The 5487-nt window shown below is 41.5% G+C and overlaps 1 long non-coding RNA gene across 2 annotated transcripts; it reads left to right on the top strand.

Moving 5' to 3' along the window:
• Window positions 1–2153: 2153 nt before the first annotated feature.
• Window positions 2154–4338, top strand: LOC121719688. Of its 2 annotated transcripts, XR_006034299.1 has the most exons (3): window positions 2154–2575; window positions 3584–3730; window positions 3959–4338. It is a non-coding gene; the product is annotated as an uncharacterized LOC121719688 (long non-coding RNA). The 2 variants fall into 2 exon arrangements; XR_006034298.1 differs by lacking the exon at window positions 2154–2575 and having other exon boundaries at window positions 2976–3730.
• The last annotated feature ends 1149 nt before the right edge of the window (window positions 4339–5487 follow it).

Below are 5487 nucleotides of genomic sequence, written 5' to 3' on the forward strand. Positions count from 1 at the left end.
ATTGTTACTCTGCAATGTTTTTCCCACAGTCAACGAGATTGCAGCCAGAAGGCAAGGCAAACTTAATCTCTTGCCATAGATTAGTTATTATGACCGCCGCGCAGCGAAGCGGCGGACATATAGGTTTAGTCAGATTGTTTTTTTTTTCTTTTTCGCATGTCCAAATTTCCGTCAAGGATTCACGGGACACTGAAAGACCGGGGTACACGAAACTTGGTGGGCATGTAGCCCCACATGGATAGCATGGAACTATCATTTTTTCGTTTTGATCTGTAGCCCCCCCACTTGACTGGACCCCCCGAAAGGAGGGTAGGGCAGACATAGTTTTCTGTGTATATATATCGAGAACCGTAGGGTTTAGGAGGACCACCGTTTTTTGGTATGTTGATCTTAAGGGGCCATGTCAACCCATTCCATAACCACTCATTTCATATAGCGCCACCTAGTTAAAAACAAAAAAGTAAAAATGAGGTGTTGTAATCGCAGGTATCTGTGACCTAACATGATCAAAACTGCACGAAATTGGAAGTGTAGGATCATTATGTCACCCTCTGAATGTACGCCAAGTTTCGTGGAATTCTGTTAATGGGGGGCCATACAATAAATTAATTTATGTTACTGTACACCAACTGGCCTGTAGGTGGCCGGACACAGTTTTCTGTGAATATCTCGAGAACCGTAGGGCCTTGGAGGACCACCTTTTTTGTATGTTGGTCTTAAGGGGCCATGTCAACCCATCCCATTACCACTTATTTCATGTATAGCGCCACCTAGTTAAAAATTAAAAAGCAAAATATTAGGTGTTGTAATCACAATATCTCTGGCTGATATGGTCAAAACTGCACAAAATTGAAAGTGTAGGATCATTATGACACCCTCCGAATGCATGCCAAGTTTCGTGGACTTTCGTTCATGGGGGGCCATACAATACATTAATTTATGTGCACATTCAGTGACTGTGCACCAACAGAGTTTTCTGTGAATATCTTGAGAACAGTAGGGCCTAAGATGACCATTTTTGTGTATGTTTGCCTCCAGGGGTCATGTTAACCCATTCCATATGCACACATGTGCATAAACAGATACTCACACACACATACATTCACACAATCATACGTATGACACATACACACACAGTAGACATATGTACGCATGCATGCACATGCACACACACAGGCACACCCACAAGCACATGCACGCACACACACACACACACAAACACACACACACAAACATAAACACCTACACGCACACATGCAGACAATTCAATAGTTTCTCAGAATTATGAACAGGCAAGATGGGGTGGGGTTGTATAACATGTATTTTACATGTGAAATCTATGAACTAATCATGTTTTGGTACTTGTTGTCTAGCAGATACCAGTGAGAATTGAGTGTGCATGATGCAATTCAGTGAGACAGTTATGCCTTTCACCTTTTGTTTTTAGCCAGCAGCCAGACCAGCAGATACCCTAACTTTGCTGAATTACTGAAGCTAAGCAGGCTTAGTTAGTACTTGGATAAGAAACCTCGAGTACGTTTCTGCTGGAAGCGGTGTTGGTGGCTGGCCAGTAGGTGGCACTCTTCCCTGTGGCCAAAAGCCACCAAACAAATATCAATCCCAATGTCCTATTGCAGTGACAGGGACACTGTACTGTAGGAGATGTTTTCCTTTGCTTGAATGTTAAATTGAGGTCCTGACTCACCATGGTTGTTAAAGATCCCATGCCACTTATCGCAAAGAGTAGGTGGTTCCCTGATTTGCTTTATTTATGCACACATACATAAAGACACACACACATGCGCACACACACACACACACACGCACACACACACACACATAAACACACATACACACACACACACACGCACCCACACATACAAACACACCTACATACACAAACACACACACACACACAAAAAAACACACACAAAACAACAAAGTAGAAAAATTAACACAATTTGACAATCGTGACTTATTTTTCTGGGAAAAATGTGCTGGACTGGGCGGCGGTCATATTTTGTACCGCTCTGCGGTACATCTAGTTTTTCCGTTGCCTTCAGTGACCGAACGAGAGCTTCATAATAAATGTGTAACCCATTCACATAATTGGTTTTACATTCATTTAGTAAAATACATCAGATTTTTTTCTGTGTAGGGGAGAACATTTTGTTAAAGGGGTGATAGAATGATGATATAGGGTATTTTGTGCTGGTCCTTAAGGTCTCTGAATAGGGTGTGTAACATTGGTTGGGCTGAAAATGGCATATGTGCTGTTCTATGTGCCCTAATGCAAGCCTGGTTAAAAGCCCTAGAATGAAACGAGAGGTTTTCTTCCTTTTATGGTATGCTCATGAATATTTAAATGACCTGCGTGCTGATTGGTTGGTTTACAACGAGCGAAGCTCCAGAGCAAAGACGCAAACATGGCCGACAGCACTCACTGAAACAGCCAAGGTGGAAATACTATGGAGACATAGGTGTTGAACAGCATATTTGAGCCTGAATCACAGGAAGAATCTGAAATAGAGGAGCAACCAGTCGCCCATAGATTGGAAATGACTACTTCAGAGTGGTAAGTTTTGTCATTTAGCTGCTACTTGAGTTTGCAACACGTAGCCCAGTTAGCTAGCTGTAATACTCGCACGTTAGTGTCGTAGACTAAGCTAAACATTGCATTAGGTTCGTTTTCAGCATTGTAAGCAACAGAAGTTATTAATTTGCACACAAACAAATGTTTTACAACTTACCTTACTTACTTACTTATTTTTGTCAAGATGTCCAGTTAGAAACTAGCTGAAAAGTTTGTAGCCCGTCGTGTGCAGTTCAGGCTATGCTGTAGTGAAAGGAGTGCTGCTTGCAAGGAAAGTACTCGTTTTAGTCAGTAAGTATATTCTCCTGGTGAATAGGTCATCTGATTAGGAGTTACATACATTATTGTAGTTGTATGCGATCTTACAACAGGACGTCCAGTTAGCTGGGCAGGAGCTCTGTGCAGTTCGTAGGCTATAATGTTATGGCTGAAGTGAAATGAGTAGCCTACTGCTCGCGTCAATGAAAATATTACGTTTGTAACGTCAGTAGGTCTAATATACTCGTGTAACTACTATCCTGCTGATTAAGTCATCTGATTATCGAGATTTTTACGTTCTTTCCATGTAGTAATGTATGATCTTACAACGGGACGTCCCGTTAGCTGGGCAGGAGCTCTGTGCAGTTTGTAGCCTATGGCTGAAGTGAAACGAGGTCAACGAAAATATTACTAGGCCAATTTGTGTCAATTCAAAAACACTTATTTATCCCCAAGGGGCAATTTACATAGTAGGCTACAATGGAGTGGAGTACAATAATCAAAAATCCTATAAATATCATTGTTTAAAATACAGTAGGTACAGTCAGTGTAATGTAATCTTGTAACTATCCTGCTGACATCTGATTGAGATTATTACCTTCTTTCCATGTAGTAGCCTAATATGTGATCTTACAACTCTGGTAACTAAAACTGGAGACATTTGCTACTTTGTGCTACCTGCTCATTCAAAATTACGAAATAACAGCAGGGAAATTATGTTTGTTTTTACAGGTTATTAAAAGAATGACCCAGGTTCCTGAGGAGCTGACCTGAATGACCATTATGGCCTCAATCCGTTGTGCCTCTATATTCTTTGCAAAATGCAATGAATATTTACAGAGCTGACCATGGCCGTTTGAGAATCAGAGGAATGGAAAGGTGAGGACAATCTGATACAAGTGTTAGCAGTTACAGTATAGAAAATAAAATATTTTTAACCAATACACATTCATTATTGGTTCAGCATATTGCAAAAACAGTTTGATCAACACCACAAAATGATAAACTTTATTTTTTTTTTCAACAATCGTCCAGTGATACTCTGATGTAAAATATTAAAAAATAAATAGTAAAAAAATGTGCTTTTCCACCCTGTTCTCGTTGCAGGCAATGAAGTGACTTGGCCTACAGGTCTTTTGTGAGCAGGAGCTGGGGTTTCCTTAGAAGAAGCGTCCGTGTCATGATCCCCTTGTGTGTGGTGCTACGCATATGGAGGGAGCTTCCGGATACTTCAGGGCAGTACGTTGGATTCAGACCCCTTTTCGACTGAACCGTGACACATGTTCAGCAACAGCATCCTCCATGGAAGGTCTGTCAAGCTGAGCACACAAGTCCTGGGGCACAGGAATCCGCTGGACGGCATCCCAATAAGGAAGAGGGTCTTTGATGATCTCGAAGAGGACAAGAAAGAGGACTTATATTGGATACTGTAATACAGTGCATTGTAGGCTGTATACTGTACAATAAACAAATTGTATGGCCCTGAACATTGTGCTTTGTTTACAGTACTGATGATTATTTTGACACCAGTAGCATCAGGTCTAAGACAGCCTGTTGTGTGTGAATCGATAAGTTCTTTTTAGTGTCTATACTGTTGCACATTTTGATTTGTTGTTTGTAATAAAAACATATTTTATTAAACTTACAAATTGTTTGGCAAGTCTGTACATAGTTTCTCCCTGGCTGTCTTCTGTTGTGGGGACTCGGCATTCTCATTTAAGTGCATGGCTGCTAGATAAAACCTAAACCAAACAACAGAAATGTTGTAACACAAGTGAAAGTCACGTTTGCATGCACACACCAAGCTGTTAACTCACAGCAAAAGCATTTGCTAATATTCTAAGCCCCGCAAGATGCCACACTTGGGGCATCTGTTTGGCATGCTGCCGTTCTTGTAATGTTCTAAAATAAGAACGTGCAAATAAATCCATTGTATCTAGACAACACGGTTTTCAACATATCGACTAGATATCATTGGGGGCCAAGCAGCGAAGGCACCCATTGAGTTACTAGCTTTTCCTATTATTATTTATCTGCCATTGGAGTCTATGGCAGCCCATAGAACGCCTGGCTAAAAAGTACAGATTTTTTGGCAGAAAGTTTCGGGACACTCCACTGACCACTCCACTGACCATTGACATTCTCATTTACAGACCTCTAAACCCAGCCATCTAGCGCCACCAACAGGTCAAAATCTGGCCTAAAGTTATGAAATTTGGCACACTGATTCAGCACTGTCCCATGATCACTCTCACCAATTTCCAGAACTCTATGCCCAACACTCTAGCGCCACCAATGGGTCGAACCTGGATTGCATTCACGCATGTGACCATTGAACGGTGTGTCCGATTTTCACGTTTCAGGCACCGTTGGAATCCCTGGACCGACCTAAGTTCAATGACCCCTATTACGTCACTTTCTGCCATATTGGACCTCCACCATATTGGATTTAGTCCAAACTCTACGAAAAGTTTCAGCGGTTACAAATTTCATCCGATTTTCACAGAACTTGGCGGAGATGATCTTCTGCCCGAGCCGCACAAACGATACTTGTCAGATTTTTCAATTTCATTTTTGTTTGCCCGTGACAGCCAATCAAATATGGTGATGAAGCCGCCAAACAGGAAGTGGACTAA

Source organism: Alosa sapidissima, chromosome 9, assembly GCF_018492685.1.
Source record: "Alosa sapidissima isolate fAloSap1 chromosome 9, fAloSap1.pri, whole genome shotgun sequence".
Taxonomy (NCBI): domain Eukaryota; kingdom Metazoa; phylum Chordata; class Actinopteri; order Clupeiformes; family Clupeidae; genus Alosa; species Alosa sapidissima.